We start from the raw sequence: 26,067 nt of genomic DNA, 5'->3' as shown, positions 1-26,067 counted from the left end.
ACTAATGCAGGAGGGCAAAGTTGTCGCATATGCCTCCAGGCAGCTGCGAAAACATGAGGAAAATTACCCAACACATGACTTGGAGCTAGCAGCAGTCATACATGCACTCAAGGAGTGGAGGCACTTTCTGTTGGGAAATCGCTGTGAGATATATACGGACCATAAGAGCCTCAAATATATTTTCACGCAGCCAGAGCTGAATTTACGCCAACGACGCTGGTTGGAACTGGTCAAGGACTATGATGTTGGTATTCACTACCACCCAGGGAAAGCAAATGTAGTAGCCGATGCCCTTAGTCGAAACCCAAGCCCGGACAATGATGGTCAGCAAGAGTTGAGGCCTGAGTTTCAGCGAGAATTCGCTAGGCTCAACATGATGTTAGTCTCTGAGGGCACCGTATCGAACCTGGAGATACAACCCACCCTGGTGGAACAAATTAAGAAGGCTCAACAGGGACATCCCAGCATCGAAGGCATAAAGAAGAAAATGAACCTTGGTAAGGCTTCAGAGTTCGTCATAGACAGTGAAGGAACATTGTGGTACGGAGACAGACTTTGCGTACCTAACATTGAGGAACTCAAGCAACAGATTTTGATGGAGAGCCACACCGCTCCATACTCGATCCATCCTGGAGGAACCAAAATGTACAAGGACATTCAGGAAAGATTTTGGTGGCACGGTATGAAAAGAGATATAGCCACATTCATTGCTTGTTGCGATTCATGTCAGCGCATCAAGGCCGAGCATCAAAAGCCAGCAGGGCTACTCCAGCCTAACAGGATACCAGAGTGGAAATGGGATGAAATAGGAATGGACTTCATTGTCGGATTACCCCGGTCACAACGCGGAAATGACGCCATATGGGTCATCACGGACCGACTAACCAAGGTTGCTCATTTCATTCCCGTGAAAACTACCTACTCCACACAAAGACTGGCAAAACATTATCTCTCCCGTATAGTTTGCTTGCACGGAGTCCCAAAGACTATAATATCAGACCGAGGCACCCAATTCGTCTCCAAATTTTGGGATCACCTACAACAAGCTCTGGGCACGCAACTAGCTTTCAGTACAGCATACCACCCTCAGACTGATGGACAAACAGAACGTGTAAACCAAATCCTAGAGGATATGCTGAGAGCCTGTGTGCTCACCTATGGATCCAGCTGGGAAGAGAGTCTGCCGTATGCCGAATTTGCTTACAACAACAGTTACCAAGCCAGCTTGCAAATGGCACCCTTTGAAGCGTTGTACGGACGAAGGTGTCGTACCCCACCGAACTGGTCAGAAACAGGTGACAGTCGTATCTTCGGCCCAGACATGCTTAAAGAGGCCGAGGAGAAAGTTAAGCAAATCAGGGACAGACTCAAGACAGCACAGAGCAGACAAAAGAGCTACTATGATCAGAAGCATCGTGAGGTCAGCTTTGAACCCGGTGACTCCGTATACCTCCGAGTATCTCCTATGAGGGGTCTGCAACGGTTCAAAATTAAGGGGAAGCTAGCCCCAAGATTTATTGGACCATTTTGTGTAAAGGCACGAAGAGGCACGGTAGCTTACCAACTAGACCTACCCAAGGAGCTGTCAGACGTCCATGATGTATTCCACGTCTCTCAATTGAGAAAATGTGTGAGTAACCCGGAGAAGCATGTACCTCATGAGAACATCGACATGCAACCAGATCTTACCTACAGAGAAAGGCCAGTAAAGATTTTAGAAGAGTCTGAACGGAGGACCCGTCAGAAGACGACAAAATTTTTCAGGGTTCAGTGGAGCAACCACTCTGAGGATGAAGCTACATGGGAAAGGGAGGATTTCCTTCGAGCAGAGTATCCATATCTATTTGAGGATCAGCAGAAAATCTTGAGGACGAGATTTTTCCTAAGGGGGTAGGTGTTGTGACACCCAAATTTTTATTTGGATTTTTCAAAAGATTTTATTTGACATGAGAGGAGTGATTTAAATTTTTCTTCAAGAGAACTCTCACTCTCAAATATTTTTCTTTATGGCAAAAGTTCTATTTGGACCCACCCAAGATCTGTCTTTGGTCTTGGAGGTTCTTGCTTTTCATTTGGACTCAAGACAAAATGTTTTTCATTTGGGGAAAATAACTTTTGAAAATCTTTTTGGAAATGCACTATGGCTTTTGGAAAACTCCTTTGCCACTTTCAACTTTTCTCTCTTACCTTGGTCTTAGTGCAAATCCTCTCTCCTAACCCTTCCCTCACCTTTGGATCATGATTTGCATCAAATCCAGCAAGTTGAACCTCCCCATGTGATTATTTCCATTTAAATTCTATTCAAATAAATTTCTGCCTTCTTTTCTAGCACTTGGAGATTTACAAAGGAACTCCACCTTCTGTCTTGATTTTTGGCCCCAAACTTCTTGCCCCTCCCAGTCCTTTGAACCCTCAACCAAGAACCATGAAGATCCACTAGTCTTCAGTTCAAATTTTTCAAACTACACTTGCTACAAGTTTGGACCAGATTTGCCAAATTTGGTGAAATTCATTCAAAACCTTCTCCAAAAATTCCAAGTAAAATCAGGCAGCCTCTGGGTGCATTGAGTGGTCACCTCACCAAGTTATAGCTCCAGAAAAATATATCTCATAGCCAAAACCTTCTGTCGAACACCTGCAGTGCACTGTCTATGTCAAGTTCAGAAAATTCAGAGATTCAGTCAGTGGCCTGCTGTCATTTTCTTCAGAGAAGGACGTCGATCTCGCCAGTGCCACCGCGTCGCCTTGCTCCTCGTCCCCTCCCCCTTGTTCCTGCACCGCACGAACGCCTGGCGCCTTGCGGGCGTCGGCGACGAGCATCAGAAGGTGCGCCGCCCCGTGACCGACGCCGCCGGCGGCTTTGCGGATGCCAGCGGGAGACACGGCGCCGACGACGCCACCCAGCGCCGCCCAAACTACCGGAGCCTGTCGCGTGGCCTTCCACTCCCCCGAATGTGCTGCCGCTCTCGTCGTGAACCGCAGGGCGCGGAGCGCGCTCTCTGCCGCCGTTGAGCCCGTGCGGTCACCTCACCGTGGACCGACGCCATTACGCCAAGAACGACCCCGTTGAGCTGTGAAACGACTCCAGTAACCTCCACTGATGCTGCCTGGCCACTCAAACCTCCTGCAAATCCACTGCTCCGCCGTAATCGCTCGCCGGAGATTCTCCGTTCACGGCCACCCCGTCAATCTGCCTATAAATAGAGGCCCCGAGCTTCAACTCGAGCACCCACCATCCCTGCACTCCCCCTAGAGCAAGCCTAGCCGCTGGAAGAGCCCCGAGGAGGTCTCCTTCCTCGACTCTGGCCCCCGTGACCCGCCACGGGATCCAGCCCGATTCACCCCCCGTGTGTGCTCCTCCGCCTCCATTCTCTTGCCAGTAGCTTCACCTTGCATCCCTCGTTCTGACCCGCGCCTCAATTTGTAGCTTGCAGGCCTCCACCGGAGTTCCCCATCCTCACCCGAGCCGCCGTCCGCCGGAGATAGTGTCGCCATCGACGTAGTGCTCCCCGTTGGACGAGTCCACCACCCACCGACGCGGAAGAAGACGCTGAAGCTCTTGGTACCCTCCGTTTCTCCTAACTCGCCGTGGTTCGACGCCGGCGTCCACCGCAGTCTTCGGGCACCGGCGAGCTTTTTAAACCTGACAGGTGGACCCCGCCTGTCAGCCTCTATTCTATTCTCCTTCGAACCGTTTTCTGTTGGCGCCTTCAGGCAAATACGTTTTCTCCTTTGCGCTTGCGCATTCCCAACCGAAGCGTTTTCTGTTTTCTCAGCTAAAACCCTGGAACTTTTCTGTTTCATTATAGATAAGTCCCTGGACAGAAACCTTTATAACTTTTTAATAAAAAGGTATTTTTGAGTGATTCTTTTTCTGACAATCTTAAAATTTTGTCTAGTTTTTTATGGGATTTATTTGAAATTTGTTTGGAAAAGTTTCTGTGCATGTGTTGGTTTTCACGTTAGTACCCGTTTCGTGATTGCCGTAGGTTCCGGGAGAGGTGACGGAGCCGCGAACTTCGCCGAACCAGGCAAGCATGTTTGAACATTTGATATGACAGGTGTTTTGCATGTTTGCGTGAAAGTTTGTGCGTGGCATATGAGTGTCGGTAAATACCTCGTTGCTGGTAAGGCAACTACCTGGTTGTTCCAAAGTTGCGATGATCTCTGATGAGAGATGGCCTAATCATGTGGTGACATGAAGGGCAGCAAGGTGGTACTATTGTAGCCTACCAGCCTTGCGGCATCCGACTTTCTCCGACGTTAACGTGGTTGGAGCCACGTTATCGTTCTTTTTCCGCATGTTCCAAAGTTGCGATGATCTCTGATACGAGATGGCCTAATCACGTGGTGACATGAAGGGCAGCAAGGTGGTACTATTGTAGCATACCAGCCTTGCGTCATCCGACTTTCTCCGACGTTAACGTGGTTGGAGCCGCGTTACCGTTCTTTCCCCCTTCCATGCTACCACATGTCTCATTGCCAGGATGCGGTTTAGTAAGTTGGTAACCTCTTTCCGTGTACACACCAAACAGAGAGGCCGGGATGATGGTACCTTGGCCCAGGATTAAAGCCAGTCATCCGGTCAGGGGGCATGGGTGTTTCCGGTTGGGACCGAGAGGGGGGGCACCCCCTTAAAGCGCGCGTATAGAAATTTGATCCCATGCTACGCGAGGTTGTAGCCTCCCCGTCTCAAGGTTTTTCTTGAACGATGCCGAGGGTGATCCCTGGCTTCGGATGGTTGAATTGGGTGTGTACTGGTTAGACGTGTTGCTTCCAAAACACCGTAGACGGAACTAGTCCCCGTGACTACCGAAATCCGTTGGCTGTGGTTAAGTACAAACTCTGTAGAGTCAATTCTTTCCAAATCATCGTATCCATGATCAAGTAATGAAAACATTATATCCATATCTATCCGCGTGGAAAACTTGTCCCCGGTGAACAAGCTCAAGTGGTAAATCCAGTTTTATCGTTATTCCTGTGGATGGACTAACTTTATTTTTGTCTCATGCTTGTGATAATTTATGTTCCCAAACTATTGTATTATTGAGCTACAATATAAGCCCTTTATGAGACGTCGCTCAGACGTCCGACTATGGCATGTTCTTACTTCTTACTTTAATTATAAGCCCTTTATGTGATGTCGCTCAGACGTCCGACTGTGGCATGCACTGTCTTTATTTTCTGTTACAAGCCCTTTATGTGGTGTCGCCTCGACGCCCGACTATGGCAATACTATTCTGCATTTTCCGCTCGAGGAGTCTTTCAGACACTCGTTTGGCACCAGTATTACTATTCTGCATTTTCCGCTAGAGGAGTCTTTCAGACACTCGTTTGGCACCAGTATTACTATTCTGCATTTTCCGCTCGAGGAGTCTTTCAGACACTCGCTTGGCACCAGTATTACTATTCTGCAGTTTCCGCTCGAGGCGTCATTCAGACCCTCGCTTGCCACCCAGCATTCACTACCTCTATGTCTGATCGTACTGGTTAACTTATTCATGTACTTCTTGTTCGCATTTGTTATATCTTATGTCCGAACTGTCTTGCGAGTACTTTCATAGTACCCACCCGGCTTGTTGATTTGGCCAGATGTTGACGAAGGCGATCTCTTGGATGAAGAGTTTGATAGCGCGTCCGATGCCTAGAGGAGTCCCAGTCAGTCCTGCGCGATCCCGGATATTGGTCAATTGTATTGTTTACGCTTCCGCCACCCGCAATAAGTCTTCTCGAGCCTCACTCCGACGCTCGAAGAGCTGTAGTCTTCTGGAATCATATCACTCGCTTCGCGGTGATATTTCCACCACCGTTATTATCGTGAGTTAGTAGTTTGCCACCCTATCCGCCGTATTGTTTTATCGGCGTGCATGTAATAAATTGTTGGGCAGTCTCTGCTCAACCTTGTATTATATTCAGTACTCCTGGTATTTTTCTTCTGTGACCAAGATATTGTCTACCAGTGAGAAGGAATTCTTCCTCGCTGGTCCGTAAAAGGGATTGGTCTCTCAATAATTATTTTATTGAAAAACCGGTCGTGACAGGTTATGAGGCTATGGTTCGCCATCAGTTTATTGAGAGGAATGAACAACCTCTCCAGTACCGACTAATGTTTGACAGGCGCCGCATTTTCCATGTTGCTCTCCCTGCTCCTACTTTCTTTTACTTTCAGACAAAAGGGAGATATATTATAACCATGGAGGAGGCGAACGAGTATAAGAGGAGGACGGAGGCAGCTCGCCTCCAAGCGGCAGCTCATGAGGCAATAGCTGCTGCATCTCATTACGACCCCAGCTACAACTTTGGATATCCGCCAGGCCAGCCATGGCCCTAGACCAACTTAGGCCAAAAGCCTAAGCTTGGGGGAGTACGTATTTCTCACAGACATTACATTCATGTTCACACACTCATGCTAGTTGTCGGTGCTCATACTTTTTCACTGTAATATCCATGCTAGTTTATTTTCTTTTCTCACCCTTTTCTTGTGTGTTTGAAAAACCTTAAGAAAAACAACAAAAATTAGTTGTAGCTTCTAGCTAGTTTACTTTCCATGCTTTAGTAGTAGTAATAAAAAAGAAAACCCAAAAAGATTTATCGTTCTTCTTTTGCTTGTTGGGAGCTTTCCCGTGTAAATAGTTTTATTTCTTTTCTTTTCTTTGGGGGTCGAGAGGGGAAGACCATAATGAAAATGTTGAAGTGGCTCTTATATGCATTATTGTTGATTTAACCAAGAGCCCGTATTATCTTGTCTTCTCCTTTGTATTGAATGCTTGCAGATTTCAACTTAGTCCAATGCACGTGCACTATTATTATTATCCACATCGTTCAGTCGTGCAAGTTAAAGGCAATAATAATGATATATGATGGACTGATTGAGATGAGAGAAGCTGGTATGAACTCGACCTCTCTTGTTTTTGTAAATATGATTAGTTCATCATTCCTGATTCAGCCTATTATGAATGAAACATGTTTGCAATGACAATTAGATATTATAGTTGCTTATGCCATGCTTAATTTGCTAGGAGTTTATAATGGTTTAGCTTGCGTGCCAACATGCTATTAAAATGGTTGTCATGTGGTATGATAGGTTGGTATCCTCCTTTGAATGATTCGAGTGGCTCGACTTGGCACATGTTCACACGTGTAGTTGAAACAAAATCAACATAGCCTTCACGATATTTATGTTCATGGTGGATTATATCCTACTCATGCTTGCACTCAATGTTTATTAATTTTAATGCATGTCCATGACTGTTGTCGCTCTCTAGTTGGTCGCTTCTCAGTCTTTTTCTAGCCTTCACTTGTACTAAGCGGGAATACTGCTTGTGCATCCACTTCCATAAACCCCAAAGTTATTCCATATGAGTCCACTATACCTTCCTATATGCGGTATCTACCTGCCGTTCCAAGTAAATTTGTATGTGCCAAACTCTAAACCTCCAAATGAAATTCTGTTTTGCATGCTCGAATAGCTCATGTATCAACTAGGGTTGTCTGTATCTTCCATGCTAGGCGGGTTATTCTCAAGAGGAGTGGACTTCGCTCCTCACTCACGAGAAAATTGCTGGTCACCGGGATGACCAGTCCCATGCTCTAAGCAAATCAAATCAAAATAATTGCAAACAAAACTCCCCCGGGACTATTGTTAGTTGGAGGCACCCGTTGTTTCGTGCAAGCCATGGATTGATGCTTGTTGGTGGAGGGGGAGTATAAACTTTACCATTCTGTTTGGGAACCGCCTATAATGTGTGTAGCATGGAAGATATCGAGATCTCTCGGTTGTTATGTTGACAATGAAAGTATGCCGCTCAAAATATTGTTCATCTCTATTTCAAAATCGAGCTCTGGCACCTCTACAAATCCCTGCTTTCCTCTGCGAAGGGCCTATCAATTTACTTTTATGTTGAGTCATCATCCTCTTATTAAAAAGCACCAGCTGGAGAGCACCGCTGTCATTTGCATCCATTACTATTAATTTATATTGGGTATGACTGGATCTCTTTTACCATGAATTACAATGTTTAGTCAGTCCTTGATCTTCAGAGGTGCTCTGCATTTATGTTTTGTGGTCTCAGAAAGGGCTAGCGAGATACCATCTTGTTATATCATATTATGATTGTTTTGAGAAAGTGTTGTCATCCGAGATTTATTATTATTGCTCGCTAGTTGATTATGCCATTGATATGAGTAAACATGAGATCTAAATTTTATTGTGAATATGGATAGCTCATAATCTTTGCTGAAAACTTGAATGCTGGCTTTACATATTTACAACAACAAGAGCAAACATAGTTTGTAAAAGTTTTTCTTTATCACTTTCAGTTTGTCAACTGAATTGCTTGAGGACAAGCAAAGGTTTAAGCTTGGGGGAGTTGATACGTCTCCGTCGTATCTACTTTTCCAAACACTTTTGCCCTTGTTTTGGACTCTAACTTGCATGATTGGAATGGAACTAACCCAGACTGACGCTGTTTCAGCAGAATTGCCATGATGTTATTTTTGTGCAGAAATAAAAGTTCTCGGAATGACCTGAAACTTCACGGAGAATATTTTTGGAATTAATAAAAAATACTGGCGAAAGAATCAAGGCCAGGGGGCCCACACCCTGTCCACCAGGGTGGGGGGTGCGCCTACCCCCTGGGCGTGCCCCCTGCCTCGCGGCCCCCTGGTGCTCCACCGACCTCAACTCCAACTCTATATATTCACGTTCAGGGAGAAAAAAATCAGAGAGAAGGATTCATTGCGTTTTACGATACGGAGCCGCCGCCAAGCCCTAATCTCTCTCGGGAGGGCTGATCTGGAGTCCGTTCGGGGCTCAAGAGAGGGGAATCCGTCGCCATCGTCATCATCAACCTTCCTCCATCACCAAATTCATGATGCTCACCGCCGTGCGTGAGTAATTCCATCGTAGGCTTGCTGGACGGTGATGGGCCGGATGAGATTTACCATGTAATCGAGTTAGTTTTGTTAGGGTTTGATCCCTAGTATCCACTATGTTCTGAGATTGATGTTGCTATGACTTTGCTATGCTTAATGCTTGTCACTAGGGCCCGAGTGCCATGATTTCAGATCTGAACCTATTATGTTTTCATGAATATATGTGAGTTCTTGATCCTATCTTGCAAGTCTATAGTCACCTATTATGTGTTATGATCCATTAACCCCGAAGCGACAATAATCGGGATACTTACCGGTGATGACCGTAGTTTGAGGAGTTCATGTATTCACTAAGTGTTAATGCTTTGGTCCGGTACTCTATTAAAAGGAGGCCTTAATATCCTTTAGTTTCCAATAGGACCCCGCTGCCACGGGAGGGTAGGACAAAAGATGTCATGCAAGTTCTTTTCCATAAGCACGTATGACTATATTCGGAATACATGCCTACATTACGTTGATGAATTGGAGCTAGTTCTGTGTCACCCTATGTTATAACTATTGCATGAGGAATCGCATTCGGCATAATTCTCCATCACCGATCCAATGCCTACGAGCTTTTCACATATTGCTCTTTGCTTAGTTACTTTTCCGTTGCCACTGTTACAATTACTACAAAACTATCACTGTTACTTTTGCCACAGTTACCGTTACTTCCATACTACTTTGCTACTGAATACTTTGCTGCAGATACTAAGTTATCCAGGTGTGGTTGAATTGACAACTCAACTGCTAATACTTGAGAATATTCTTTAGCTCCCCTTGTGTCGAATCAATAAATTTGGGTTGAATACTCTACCCTCGAAAACTGTTGCGATCCCCTATACTCGTGGGTTATCAACTATCTGCGGCCACTAGGCCCATTATGGGAGAGCCGGAGGAAGTAGTGTCCCTGGCAACCATCACGAAGCCGGACCCTTCTCCGGACACTGGCTCCGAACCCACGGAGTCAGCATCGTGCGAGTTCGGCCAAGGAGTTTCCCCCCTGCCGTACTCCACGAACTCCCTTTTCCCTGGCCAAACCTCGCCTTTAAGCGAGGCTCTGGACTTAATGCGATCTCTTGTCATTACAGAGGAACAATATCCGAACTACGCCCAGCCCGAACTAGGGGCTAAGAGCAGGGAATTTTAAGTCCCACCCACCACCCACTTTATAGCCACTGTCGAGGACTTAACCGACATGCTCGATTACGACTCCGAAGACATCGACGGTATGGATGACGATGCCGGAGAAGAGCAGGCCCAAAACCCGCCGTTTACCGGACGCTGGACGGCCACCTCTTCGTATGACGTGTACATGGTGGACACACCCAAAGATGGTAATGGCGACGATAAAGAAGATCCAGTCGAGGATAAACCTCCTGGGACACAGCCAAAGCGCCGACGTCAGTGGCACCGTTCTAAATCACACCGTGGAAAAGACAGCAATACCGGCACAAGAGACAACAACACTCTGGATGATGCCGAAGACAAAGAAAACCCCGTCGAGCCAACTTTCGAACAGGACGACCAGGAAGATGGGCAAGTTAGCCCTGACGAATAGGCCGTAAACGAAGACTCGGAGGACAGTAATTACCTCCCACTTTCCGAGGACGAGGTGAGCCTCGGTAACGAAGACTTTATCGTACCTAAGGAACCTCTCGAGCAGGAGCGCTTTAAGCGCCGGCTAATTTCCACTGCAAGGAGCCTGAGAAAGAAGCAGCAACAGCTTCAAGCTGATCAAGATCTTCTCAACGATAGGTGCACTAATGCCCTGGCAGCAGAGGAATACAACCTCGAGCGCCCAACCAAAAGTTACCCGAAGCGTAAGCTGCTACCCCAATTTGACGACGAGGCCCCCGAGCCCACGCCATTAGCACGTAATGCGGCTGACCGACCACCTCGTGGCCAGGACAAAATGGCAACTCAAGCCGAACACCAGCCCATACTACCTCACCGTAAAGGTAGAGATATAACAGCTCAAGGACATGCATATGACCTGCGGCAAGGCCTGGATAGTAGAGCAGGTCAGACCAGATCGATCTATGGATCGCGGGGGCGTGCCCCGACGCGCGACGACGGCTATCTAGCCGCACGTGACAAGCATAATCACGCCCGGGCCGAAAACCACAGACGAACTCAATCCGAGCTACGTCGCGACCTGGCCCGATATAGAGGCGCCGCACACCCCCTCTGCTTCACCGATGAAGTAATGGAGCATGAATTCCCAGAAGGGTTCAAACCTATGCATATCAAATCATATGATGGAACAACCGACCCCGCAGTGTGGATTGAAGACTTCCTTCTCCATATCCACATGGCCTGTGGCGATGATCTACATGCCATCAAATACCTCCCACTAAAATTAAAGGGACCAGCCAGGCATTGGCTAAATAGCCTCCCTGAAAACTCTATTGGCAACTGCGAAGACCTGGAGGACGCCTTTCGCGACAACTTCCAAGGTACATATGTCCGGCCTCCGGACGCCGATGACCTCAGTCACATCATCCAACAGCCCGGAGAGTCAGCCAGGAAGCTCTAGACTAGGTTCTTAATTAAAAAGAACCAAATCGTCGACTGTCCTGACGCCGAAGCCCTAGCGGCCTTTAAACATAGCGTCCGAGATGAATGTCTGGCCCGTCACCTCGGCCAAGAAAAGCCAAAGTCTATGGCAGCTCTTACCGCACTGATGACCCACTTCTGCGCGGGAGAAGATAGCTGGCTGGCTCGACGAAACAATATCACCAGCGATCCTGGCACCTCTGAGGCCAGGGACGGCAATGGCAAGCCTCGACGCAATAAAAACAAGCGTCTAAACAACAATGTAGGAACCCAAGACACGACGGTCAACGCCGGATTCAGTGGTTCCAAACCCGGTCAATGGAAGAAGCCATTCAAGGCAAACAAAGATGGTCCATCCAGTTTAGACAAGATACTGGATCAGCCCTGTCAAATTCATGGCAGCCCTGACAAACCCGCCAACCATACCAACAGAAATTGTTGGGTTTTCAAACAAGCAGGCAAGCTCAACACCAAACACAAAGGGAAGGGGCCGCCTAATGATAGGGAAGACGAGGAGACTCGCCAGCCAAACACCGGGGGTCAAAAGCAATTTCCCCCCGAAGTAAGAACAGTAAACATGATATATGTGACACACATCCCTCAAAGGGAGCGCCAGCACGCACTACGGGACGACTATGCTATAGAGCCGGTCGCCCCAAAATTTAACCTATGGGCGGCCTGCCCGATCACTTTTGATCACAGGGAGCACCCAACCAGTATCCGTCATGGAGGTTCGGCAGCTCTGGTCCTCGACCCAATTATTGACGGGTTCCATCTTATGAGAGTCCTTATGGACGCCGGCAGTAGCCTTAATCTACTCTAACAAGACACTGTCCGCAAGATGGGCATTAATCCTTCGAGAATCAGGCCCACCACAACTACCTTCAAGGGAGTAGTACCTGGCGTAGAAGCCCACTGCATGGGCTCAATTACATTGGAAGTAGTCTTCGGTTCGCCGAACAACTTTCGAAGCAAAGACTTGATCTTCGATATTGTCCCATTCCGCAGTGGCTATCATGCACTGCTCGGACGGACCGCTTTTGCTTATTTTTCATGCGGTCCCACACTACGCTTCTGTAAAGCTTAAGATGCCTGGTCCACGAGGCGTCATTAGGATAGACGAAAAGACGGAACGCTCCCTCCGTACAGAGGAGCATACTACAGCTATTGCAGCCGAAGTACAAAGCAGCCACATTAAGCCGTGTATCTCATCGGCCATTAAGCCGCCGGCCTTTACTACATAGGACCGGTCAATTTCAGAGCTGGATTAGCAATTTGGCCTCCGTCATTCGCCTCATATACTCGCAAAGTTTGTATCGCGCATACATCATTATGCACTTAAAATACCTTGGTCATCAGCGGAGGCACAATATAGACAGGCTTACAATGTGGTTCGCATTCCTATAGCCTTCTTCTTTTTTTCTAACTATTTTTTATTTTTTACTACAGGTGAATCAAAACCTGTTCATCCTACGGACTTACAAGGACTCTTTTTGAGTTCGGCTTTGTATAAATAACCAACGGCTATTCCTATTAAGGAAGCTTTTAGTGAAGGCAAAGGCAGCACAGACGTGCGACAGGAGGTCCAAATAATTTTTTGTAGACCACACACTTTATTTCAAACCTGTAAAGTGCCTTTTTCCCCAGCCTTCGACCCCTTGCATGTCAAATAGCCTGGGTAGGGGTGGTGTAATCTGTATAATTGCGTTTGACAAATAAATCAGATTCCAGTGAACATAAATCCGTATTCAGTATTTGCTTTTTCGAGAACTGAATTTTGCTTCTCCGGTTGTTTGACACGCGCACCTCGGCTCAAATCGCCACGGGCTCGATACGGCAACATATGTGTTGCCGAAAAGTTCGAACAACTTTATAGCATAATTCGGCGTCACGAGTTTGGCCTTATATGCATCAGCTCCGAATCATGTCTTTGATCAATAGTTGGGTTGCCCGGCTCCTGTGCTTACTACCTTACGTTCCGTCCTATCGGCTAGGGTAGTAAAGGGAGAACTACTGCGACTGTGTTCCCGGTTCACCTGGTTAAGCACCTCAGTAGAGAAAGCCGAAAGCTGACTGTTGATACGTCTCCGTCGTATCTATAATTTTTGATTGTTCCATGCCAATATTATACAACTTTCATATACTTTTGGCAACTTTTTATATTATTTTTGGGACAAACATATTCTTTATTGATCCAGTGCCCAGTTCCTGTTTGTTGCATGCTTTTGTTTCGTAGAATATCCATATCAAACAGAGTCCAAACGGGATAAAAACGGACGGAGATTATTTTTGGAATGTTTGGAAAATTCCGGAAGAAGAATCAACGCGAGACGGTGCCCGAGGGGGGCACGAGGCAGGGGGTCGCGCCTGCCCCCCTCGTGGGCCCCCGTAAGGCAGTTGCTGCTCTACTTTGGACGCAAGAAAACTAATCTTCGGAGAAAAATCTGGGCGAAGGTTTCAATCCAATCGGAGTTACGGATCTTCATATATATATATGAAACGGTGAAAGGGTAGCAGACGAGAGTGCAGAAACAGAGAGAGACAGAGAGACAGATCCAATCTCGGAGGGGCTCTCGCCCCTCCCACGCCATGGAGACCATGGACCAGAGGGGAAACCCTTCTCCCATCTAGGCAGAAGGTCAAGGAAGAAGAAGAAGAAGGAGGGGGGCTCTCTCCCCCTCGCTTCCGGTGGCGCCGGAGTGCCACCGGGGGCCATCATCATCACCGCGATCTACACCAACACCTCCGTCATCTTCACCAACATCATCATCACCTTCCCCCTCTATCTACAGCGGTCCACTCTCCCGCAACCTGCTGTACCCTCTACTTGAACATGGTGCTTTATGCTTCATATTATTATCCAATGATGTGTTTCCATCTTATGATGTGTGAGTAGATTTTCGTTGTCCTATCGGTGGTTGATGAATTTCTATGGTTGATTTAATTTGCTTGTGGTTATGTTGCTGTGCTTTGGTGCCCATCATATGAGCGCGCGCGTTGATCACACCATAGGGTTAGTTGTATGTTGATAGGACTTTGTATTGGAGGGCAAGAGTGATAGAAGCTTCAACCTAGCATAGAAATTGATGCATACGGGATTGAAGGGGGACCAATATATCTTAATGCTATGGTTGGGTTTTACCTTAATGAACGTTAGTAGTTGCGGATGCTTTCTAATAGTTCCAATCATAAGTGCAGATAATTCCAAGTCAGGAATGACATGCTAGCAGTGGCCTCTCCCACATAAAACTTGCTATCGGTCTAGTAAAGTAGTCAATTGCTTAGGGACAATTTCGCAACTCCTACCACCGCTTTTCCACACTCGCTATACTAACTTTATTGCTTCTTTACTTAAAACAACCCCTAGTTTTTATTTACGTGCTCTTTATATTCTTGCAAACCTATCCCACAACGCCTACAAAGTACTTCTAGTTTCATACTTGTTCTAGGTAAAGCGAACGTCAAGCGTGCGTAGAGTTGTATCGGTGGTCGATAGAACTTGAGGGAATATTTTTTCTACCTTTAGCTCCTCGTTGGGTTCGACACTCTTACTTATCGAAAGAGGCTACAATTGATCCCCTATACTTGTGGGTTATCAAGATCTTTTTCTGGCGCCGTTGCCGGGGAGCAATAGCGTGGGGTGAATATTCTCGTGTGTGCTTGTTTGCTTTATCACTAAGTAATTTTTATTTGCTGTTCTTAGTTGTTCTTTATCATTAGTTATGGATATGGAACACGAAATACCAAAAAAATTAGGTGTACTTGCTACTCTTGGAGATGGGGAACCTCGTAAAACCCTCGATGATCATTATGTGAAAAATATTATGTACTACTTTGATAATCCTGAGAAAACCTCATTCAATTATGTAATAGGAGACACGTTGGACCTACGTGAATACTTTAGGGATTATTGCTTGACTCAAAAAGGGAAACTATTATGGGATTAAATTTATATGTTGAAATGGTATGCTCGGCAAGTATGCTTGAGATATGATTATACTTGTTGATCTAGGATGAAGGCTCCACACCTTCCCTTTTCATGCAAATTTAATGATAATAAAACCTTAGCTTCTTATGCTAATGGTATATATGATTACTATGATGTGGAACAAATAGAAGAATTCGTTGCTTTTATGGGTGCTTATGAAATTGAATCTATGTTCAAAGAGTTTGAAAATCTTTATGATGCTGTTTATAGACCTGAAAATTCAGCTATCCTTAAATATTGCTATGCCAATTATGAATTCAATTCCGATATTGATGCATTTATTGAGAAAGTCTCCGCTGTCCAAGAAGAGACTAATATTTTTCAGGAGCCTATGGAAGAAGAAATTGATGAAACTGTGAGCTCATTAGATGAAAAAGATGACGAGGAGAGCGAAGAACAAAAGGAGGAAGAGCAGATTAGCTACCCGTGCCCACCTTCTAATGAGAGTAACTCTTCAACTCATACATTGTTTAATTTCCCTTCATGCTTACCGAAGGATGATTGCTATGATGATTGTTATGATCCCGTTGATTCTTTTGAAATATCCCTTTTTGATGATGCTTGCTATGCTTGTGGCCATGATGCCAATATGAATGATGCTTATGGAGATGAACTTGCTATAGTTCCTTATGTTAAACATGAAATTGTTGCTATTGCACCCACACATGATAGTCCTATTATCTTTTTGAATTCTCCAAACTACACTATATTGGAGAAGTTTGCTTTTATTAAGGATTATATTGATGGGTTGCATTTTACCGTTGCACATGATGATTTTGATGAATATAATATGCATGTGCTTGCTGCTCCTACTTGCAATTATTATGAGAGAGGAACTACATCTCCACCTCTCTATGTTTCCAATACGATAAAATTGCAAGAAACTGTTTATACTATGCATTGGCCTTTACTATACGTGCATGAATTGTTCTTTTATGACATGCCGATGCATAGGAAGAGAGTTAGACTTCGTCATTTCTTGATATATGTTGCTTTGTGCTCACTATTAAATGCCAAATCATTGCAAATGAAAATTGGCTTTGATATACCTTGGGATATGGGTGGATTCACTACTTGAGCACTATATGCCTAGCTTAATGGCTTTAAAGAAAGCGCTGCCAGGGAGACAACCCGGAAGTTTTAGAGAGTCATTTATTTCTGTTGAGTGCTTTCGTATAGTTTAAAAACAAAAAATAAAGAGGGGAACCCAAAACTTTTCAAAAAGAAAAGTGAAAGTGAGATAGACAAGCATTGTGAAAGTGGGGACGTCCTTGAACTTTGTTCATTCCCATGGAAACTTTGTGAATCTTGATTACAGAAACTTTTCAACAAAATAATTATCCCCTTGTACAATTCCATTTATTATAAAAATAATGTGCCAAGGTTTGCCTTTAGGATGTTTACAATGCTTGTTGGTTTGTGCGGTGCAGGACAGAAACTTTGGCTGTAGTGCGCAATTTTACATTTTTTTACTGGAACGTCAAATGGTTCTGAAATTTTTTGCACTGTCTTTCTATACAAATTTTTTATTTTTCCTAATTTTGGTAGAATTTTTCAAGTAGCAGAAGTATGGTGAATGTTCAGATTATTACAGACTGTTCTGTTTTAGACAGATTCTGTTTTTGATGCATGGTTTACTTGTTTTGATGAAACTATCAATTTCTATAAGTGGATTCAGCCATGGAAAAGTTATATTACAGTAGACATACTGCAAAAACAAAATATGAATTGGTTTGCAACAGTACTTAGAGTAGTGATTTGCTTTATTATACTAACGGATCTTACCGAGTTTTCTGTTGAAGTTTTGTGTGGATGAAGTGTTCGATGATCGAGAAGGTCTCGATGTGAGAAGAAGGAAGAGAGGCAAGAGCTCAAGCTTGGGGATGCCCGAGGCACCCCAAGTAAATATTCAAGGAGACTCAAGCGTCTAAGCTTGGGGATGCCCCGTAAGGCATCCCATCTTTCTTCAACAAGTATCGGTATGTTTTCGGATTCGTTTCGTTCATGTGATATGTGCAAATCTTGGAGCGTCTTTTGCATTTAGTTTTCACTTTTCTTTTATGCACCATGCTGGTATGAGATAGTCCTTGGTTGATTTATAGAATGCTCTTTGCACTTAACTTATATCTTTTGAGTATGGCTTTATAGAATGCTTCATGTGCTTCACTTATATCATTTGAAGTTTGGATTGTCTGCTTCTCTTTACATAGAAAACCGCCTTTTGTAGAATTCTCTTTTGCTTCACTTATATTTGTTAGAGCGTGGGCATATCTTTTGTAGAAAGAATTAAACTCTCTTGCTTCACTTATATCTATTTAGAGAGATGACAGGAACTCGTCATTCACATGGTTAGTCATAAAATCCTACATAAAACTTGTAGATCACTGAATATGATATGTTTGATTCCTTGCAATAGTTTTGCGATATAAAGGTAGTGATATTAGAGTCGTGCTAGTTGAGTAATTGTGAAATTGAGAAATACTTGTGTTGAGGTTTGCAAGTCCCGTAGCATGCACGTATGGTGAACCGTTATGTAACGAAGTCGGAGCATGAGGTGTTCTTTGATTGCTTTCCTTATGAGTGGCGGTCGGGGACGAGCGATGGTCTTCTCCTACCAATCTATCCCCCTAGGGGCATGCATAGTAGTACTTTGCTTCGAGGACTAATAAACTTTTACAATAAGTATATGAGTTCTTTATGACTAATGTGAGTCCATGGATTATACGCACTCTCACCCTTCCATCATTGCTAGCCTCTTCGGTACCGTGCATTGCCCTTTCTCACCTCGAGAGTTGGTGCAAACTTCGCCGGTGCATCCAAACCCCGTGATACGATACGCTCTATCACACATAAACCTCCTTATATCTTCCTCAAAACAGCCACCATACCTACCTATTATGGCATTTCCATAGCCATTCCGAGATATATTGCCATGCAACTTCCATCATCATCATATACATGACTTGAGCATTTATTGTCATATTGCTTTGCATGATAGTAAGATAGCTAGCATGATGTTTTCATGGCTTGTCCATTTTTTGATGTCATTGCTACGCTAGATCATTGCACATCCCGGTACACCGCCGGAGGCATTCATATAGAGTCATATCTTTGTTCTAGACATCGAGTTGTAATATTGAGTTGGAAGTAAATAAAAGTGTGATGCTCATCATTATTAGAACATTGTCCCATGTGAGGTTTTCAAAATAAAAGAGGCCAAAGAAGCCCAAATAAAAAAAGAGGCCAAAGAAGCCCACAAAAAAAGAAAAAAGGAAAAAAAAGAGAAAACATAAAAAATGATGAGAGAAAAAGAGAGAAGGGGCAATGTTACTATCCTTTTACGACACTTGTGCTTCAATTTAGCACCATGTTCTTCATATAGAGAGTTTCTTGAGTTATCACTTTCATATACTAGTGGGCATTTTCATTATATATAGAACTTGGCTTGTATATTCCGATGATGGGCTTCCTCAAATGCCCGAGGTCTTCATGAGCAAGCAAGTTGGATGCACACCCACTTAGTTTCCAGTTTGAACTTTCATACACTTATAGCTCTTAGTGCATCCGTTGCATGGCAATCCCTACTCCTCACATTGACATCAATTGATGGCCATCTTCATAGCCCGTTGATTAGCCGCGTCGATGAGAGACTTTATCCTTTTTTGTCTTCTCCACACAACCTCCGTCATCATATGCTATTCCACCTATAGTACTATATCCATGGCTTGCGCTCATGTATTGCGTGAGGGTTGAAAAGGCTGAAGCGCATTAAAAAGTATGAACCAATTGCTCGGCTTGTCATCGGGGTTATGCATGATTTGAATGCTTTGTGTGGTGAAGATGGAGCATAGCCATAATATATGATTTTGTAGGGATGAGCTTTCTTTGGCTATGTTATTTCGATAAGACATAATTGCTTGGTTGGTATGCTTGAAGTATTATTGTCTTCACGTCAAATGATAGACTATTGCTTTGAATCACTCGTGTCTTAATATTCATGCCATGATTAGATTACATGATCAAGATTATGCTAGGTAGCATTCCACATCAAAAATTATCTTTTTTTATCATTTACCTACTCGAGGACGAGCAGGAATTAAGCTTGGGGATGCTGATACGTCTCCGTCGTATCTATAATTTTTGATTGTTCCATGCCAATATTCTACAACTTTCATATACTTTTGGCAACTTTTTATATTATTTTTGGGACTAACATATTGATCCAGTGCCCAGTGCCAGTTCCTGTTTGTTGCATGTTTTTGTTTCGCAGAATATCCATATCAAACGGAGTCCAAACGGGATAAAAACGGACGGAGATTATTTTTGGAATATTTGGAAAATTCCGGAAGAAGAATGAACGCGAGACGGTGCCCGAGGGGGGCACGAGGCAGGGGGCGCGCCTGCCCCCCTGGTCGCGCCTACCCCCCTCGTGGGCCCCCCGTAAGGCGGTTGCTGCTCTACTTTGGACGCAAGAAAACTAATCTTCGGAGAAAAATCTGGGCGAAGGTTTCAATCCAATCGGAGTTACGGATCTCCATGTATATACGAAACGGTGAAAGGGCAGCAGACGAGAGCGCAGAAACAGAGAGAGACAGAGAGACAGATCCAATCTCGGAGGGGCTCTCGCCCCTCCCACGCCATGGAGACCATGGACCAGAGGGGAAACCCTTCTCCCATCTAGGGAGAAGGTCAAGGAAGATAAGAAGAAGAAGGAGGAGGGGGGCTCTCTCCCCCTCGCTTCCGGTGGTGCAAGAGTGCCACCAGGGGCCATCATCATCACCGCGATCTACACCAACACCTCCGTCATCTTCACCAACATCATAATCACCTTCCCCCCTCTATCTACAGCGGTCCACTCCCCCGCAAGCCGCTGTACCCTCTACTTGAACATGGTGCTTTATGCTTCATATTATTATCCAATGATGTGTTGCCATCTTATGATGTCTGAGTAGATTTTTGTTGTCCTATCGGTGATTGATGAATTGCTATGATTGATTTAATTTGCTTGTGGTTATGTTGATGTCCTTTGGTGCCCATCATATGAGCGCGTGCGTGGACACACCATAGGGTTAGTTGTATGTTGATAGGACTTTGTATTGGAGGGCAAGAGTGACAGAAGCTTCAACCTAGCATAGAAATTGATGCATACGGGATTGAAGGGGGGCCAATATATCTTAATGCTATGGTTGGGTTTTACCTTAATGAACGTTAGTAGTTGCGGATGCTTGCTAATATTTCCAATCATAAGTGCAGAGAATTCCAAGTCAGGGATGACATGCTAGCAGTGGCCTCTCCCACATAAAACTTGCTATCGGTCTAGTAAAGTAGTCAATTGCTTAGGGACAATTTCGCAACTCGTACCACCACTTTTCCACACTCGCTATACTAACTTTATTGCTTCTTTACTTAAAACAGCCCCTAGTTTTTATTTACGTGCTCTTTATATTCTTGCAAACCTATCCCACAACACCTGCAAAGTACTTCTAGTTTCATACTTGTTCTAGGTAAAGCGAACGTCAAACGTGCGTAGAGTTGTATCGGTGGTTGATAGAACTTGAGGGAATATTTGTTCTACCTTTAGCTCCTCGTTGGGTTCGACACTCTTACTTATCGAAAGAGGCTACAATTGATCCCCTATACTTGTGGGTTATCAACTGTCATGATGCGGCGAGAGCTGGTCAACCACTCGTTGACTTATCAGAATGTTTTGCGATTTCTTATGTATTACACGAAGGACCGTTCTTCCGGTCACCTATGTAGCGTAGCCATATTCGGATAACCGCGTACATACAAGGGGCTATATCGTAGACCTGCCGTCAAACTCCTATGGCTAAGTGAAGTTGTTAAAGCCCTATAGTCCGATTGCCTAGTTCGCCGCACTGACACCTCCTTCACGGACCAAGACGTTGGGTCAAGCGTGGTCAGTTGCTATTCCGAACACCCCCGCATTATATGCGAGGGGGCTGAAGCCGACAACTGGCAAACTTTCAGATTATAAAAAAACGGCCGCACAGGAGGAAATGCCTTTCAGGCAACATGCATAAATATAACACAGCCTTAATATATCATAATATTGTTATCCCACTACTGATACACTCACTCGAACATAATATCTTTCGAGCATTGACCCTCTATCAAGCGGCCGCCCTCTAGGACATCCTCAAACTATTGCTCCGGCGCGCGATGGTCCTTGCCCTCGGGTGGACTGTTTGCTGCCACATCGGTGGCCTTCATTTTTGCCCAGTACGTCTTGATGCGGGCAAAGGCCATCCGTGCACCTTCAATGCACGCCGGCCGCTTAACAGCGTCGATACGCGGCACTGCATCAACAAGCCGCTGCACCAAACCGAAATAACTGTTCGGAATTGGCTCAGTTGGCCACAGCCGGACCACGACTTCCTCCATGGCAGCTCCGGGCACCTTGTGGAGCTTGGCCCACTGGGCCATCTGTTCGTTCAGCAACGGCAGACGCTTTGGCCCGTCGAACTGTGACCAGAAAAGCTTCTCCACTGCATGCCCGTCTTGCGCTTGGTAAAACTGCGCCACATCGGCGACACTCTTCGGCACGTCCAAGAATGAGTCTGGAGAACCCCACATTTGATTCAGCGGGGCATACTTCGGATCCCGATTTTAGTCTGTAAAAGAAAGGGCTTACCAGCCGCTATCTCCCCAGCTTGCCGAATCTCTTCCCAAGCCGCTCTTGACTCGGATTGTGCCTCTTGCGCCTCTTGTAAGGCCTTGTCGAGATCGGCCGTCTTGGCTTTGTTATCCTTTTCGAGTGATTTGCATTGGGCAGGGGCATCCTTTAGCTCTCGCGCTATGGTAGATATTCTCTCCTCGCACTGTCGCCGAGTGGCCTGTTCGGCCTTTAAATCAGCAGCTGCCTTTTTGACAGCCGCAATGCTCACTCTGGCTTGCTCCTTGGCCCAGGCAAGTTCAGCCCGAAGGGTCTCAATCACAGCAGCACCATCTGCAATTATGCATGTCCCAGTATATAATTCTCAGCTTCGTGCTTATATTATTATACATGCATAAGCTGACTGCCCCAAAACATACCTTGTGCCTCGTCGAGCCGCCTGTTAATAAGAGTAATGTCCTCATCCACTGACTCAAGTTTTTTCTTTAAATCTGCAACTTCCGCAGCAGGGGCAGTCGTCATTGACGTAACAGCCTATTTTTTAAAATATTCATGTTATTTCCTGAGCATATCTTTTTTGATCCTCTGATCGCCTCCCTTTGGACGCCAACCAAAGTCTCAGGAGCTACTATCTATACACAGGCACATTTTGCATGTAAAGAGTAGTCAAGATATTACATTGCATACCTCAAATCCTCTTAGTAGGCCCGTGAAGGCTTCATTCAGTCTGCTTCTTGCGGACAGAATCCTTTCAACTACCACACCCATTAAGGTACGATGTTCCTCTGAGATGGACGCATTCTGCAACATGCCCATTAATGTATCCGGCGCTTCTGGACTCCTAGAAGCGGTTGCAGGAGTACGAACTCCCTTCGAAGGGATATGTTTACTCAACCCTAGAGTCGCTTTCGGCTGTAAACCGGATAGTTCGGGGCCTTTATTGTCAGTCCCCGTAGAGGCTGCACTCCCCGGACCATTGACGACCGAAGTCTCACCTTCGGGCGCTGCCTTTATTACCCCCCCCCCCGGCGCCACTTGGTGATCGGAGAAGACCCTCCAGGATGACACCTCGAAGTCGTCTGCCCTAAGGGGCGAGGAAGCATGTGGTGGCATCTCGCTTTCCATCATCTCCGGAAGCAGGTCACCCGAGGAGGAGGACTGTTAAGGAAGACTGCGGGCCGGACTGCAAACATATATTTAAGATGTTACCCTTGTAACCTGAAAAGAACAGAATATGTCTAAAACACCCTTGTTCACTTATGATTCGGCTAAGGGCTTGTCCTTACGGAGGAACTGTGCAGCATCGTCTTCCGAACCGGCTGACAGGGACACCTTCCATTTCTTGGGATCCTCCACCTTCAGATCTTCGGAGGCAGTCCTTTTCTTCCCATGGGGAGAAGAGATATCAGCTTCTTCTCCCCCTTCGTCTTCAGAAGAGGGAGTTCCAGTCTCCCCGAACATAGCATCTGGTGTACCTTTCGAGTGGAGGCCACCTTTGGCCTTTCTGCTCTCCTCCTTGACCTCCTTCACCGACACTTGATACGGTGCCGAGGCCAGCATCCTTGTCAACACAGGATCAGCTGAGTCTTCGGGGAGTGGAGTCGAACACCTAATTCGTTCCGCCTTCTTTATCCAGCCCTGATCGGAGACAGGTTTCTCAGTATGTTGCTACGGGATAATTAACTAAGCCGTGTTAAGGAGTCGAGTGCTTACCGAGGTATCCGGATGGTTGCAGTCGAGGCCGATGTCCTCGGTTGTATCCGGCCACTGTTTTCGGGTCCCGAATAATAACTTCCACATCCCTCTGTGCATTGTGTCGAAGAAGTGCTGAAGGGTCCGTGGTCCTTCCGGATTGAACTCCCACAGGCGGAGAGGCCGTCGCTGGCACGGTAGGACCCGACGGACTAGCATTACCTGGATCACGTTGATGAGGCCGGTGTCCTTTTCAAGGAGACTCCAGATACGGCTTTGTAGCATCTGCACTTCATCAATTGGTCCCTAGTCCAGCCCCTTGTTAATCCATGATGCGAGTCGTAACAGAGGGCCAGATCGGAATGCAGGTGTAGCTGCCCACTTGGTACCGCGGGGTTCAGTGATGTAAAACCACTCCCGCTGCCATAGGTTGGAAGTTTCTGTGAAGGAGCCCTTTGGCCAAGGAGTATTGGCGAGCTTGCTCACCATAGCACCGCCACACTCCGCTTGTTCCCTGTCGACTACCTTCGGTTTCACATTAAAGGTCTTGAGCCATAAGCCAAAATGTGGGGGAATGTGGAGAAAGGCCTCACACATGACGATGAACGTCGAGATGTGAAGAAAGGAGTCCGGAGCTAGATCATGAAAATCTAGCCCATAATAAAACATGAGGCCACGAACAAAGGGGTGGAGAGCGAACCCTAGCCGAAGTAAGTGGGAGATGAATACGACCCTCTTGCCGGATCTGGGTGTAGGAATAACCTGCCCCTTAGCAGGAAGCCCGTGGAGGATTTCCGCGGTCAGGTACCTTGCCGCCTAGAGCTTTGCGATATCCTCCTCTGTTACAGAGGAGGCCACCCACCGTCCTCGGAGGCTGGGTCCGGACATGACTGGGAGGCTTGGATCGATTACGTTGAAACCTGGGTGCTGGAGCTCGGGGTTGGGAAAGTTGAGGAAGAAAAAGACGGGTCTGTGCCCCTTTATAAAGGCGATGAATATCGAACGCCTCCTCATAAGCCTTGAAACTTGCCTATTCCCAAGGAATCGTGCCAACGGGACGGTTGGATTACCCACGCTCGTATTGATGAAAATCCCGTAATAAGGGGACACGATCTCTGCTTCGACGAGATGTGCCAATAAAACCGCATCTTGAAACTTGGAGTGGGAGGCTAAAAAACGATTCAAAATAATGACCGGGCGGCGACGTGATGTCACGCTACGAAAGTTGTCAGCAGATTGGACTCGTGAAAATATTATACTCTCTATGGATATGTGTGGTGTTTGTTTTACAGAGCCGGACACGTTCTCTGTGTTCGAGAGTTGCTTTGGAGTATTCGGAGGAGGAACCCGCCTTGCAATGCCGAAGACAATCTGCGCGCCGGACACATCGTCATTGAACCCTGGTTCAAGGGCTACTGAGGGAGTCCTGGATTAAGGGGTCCTCAGGCGTCCGGCCTATGTGACGTGGGCCGGAATGATGGGCCATGAAGATACAAGACAGAAGACTCTCTCCTGTGTCCGGATAGGACTCTCCTTTGAGTGGATGGCAAGCTTGGCGTTCAGATATGAAGATTCCTTTCTCTGTAACCGACTTTGTACAACCCTAGTCCCCTCCAGTGTCTATATAAACCGGACGGTTTAGTCTATAGAGGCAATCATAATCATACATGCTAGACATCTAGGGTTTAGCCATTACGATCTCGTTGTAGATCAACTCTTGTAATCCTCATATTCATCAAGATCAATCAAGCAGGAAGTAGTGTATTACCTCCATTGAGAGGGCCCGAACCTGGGTAAACATCGTGTCCCCCGTCTCCTGTTACCATCAAACCTAGACGCACAGTTCGGGACCCCCTACCCGAGATCTGCCGGTTTTGATACCGACACTAAGGCCATTAGTTGAAGAACTTTTACAGCTGTGGAATGGAAACGGTGTACGTGTGTGGGATGAGCACAGACAGGAGGAACTTAACCTGCATGCGTTGCTTTTTGTAACCATCAATGATTGGCCTACTCTTAGTAATCTTTCAGGACAGACAAACAAGGGATACCACGCATGCACGCACTGTTTAGCTGACACTGAAAGTATATATACCTGGACAAATGCAGGAAGAATGTGTACCTGGGGCATCGTCGATTTCTTCCGACCAACCATCAATGTCGAAAGAAAGGCAAGCATTTCAAAGGCGAGGCAGATCACCGGAAGAAGCCTGCCATGTGTACCGGTGATCACGTACTTGCTATGGTCAATGATTTACACATAATCTCTGGAAAGGGT

The sequence above is a fragment of the Triticum aestivum genome, chromosome 7D, assembly GCF_018294505.1.
Source record: "Triticum aestivum cultivar Chinese Spring chromosome 7D, IWGSC CS RefSeq v2.1, whole genome shotgun sequence".
Classification (NCBI taxonomy): domain Eukaryota; kingdom Viridiplantae; phylum Streptophyta; class Magnoliopsida; order Poales; family Poaceae; genus Triticum; species Triticum aestivum.
This window is presented reverse-complemented; position numbering follows the sequence as displayed.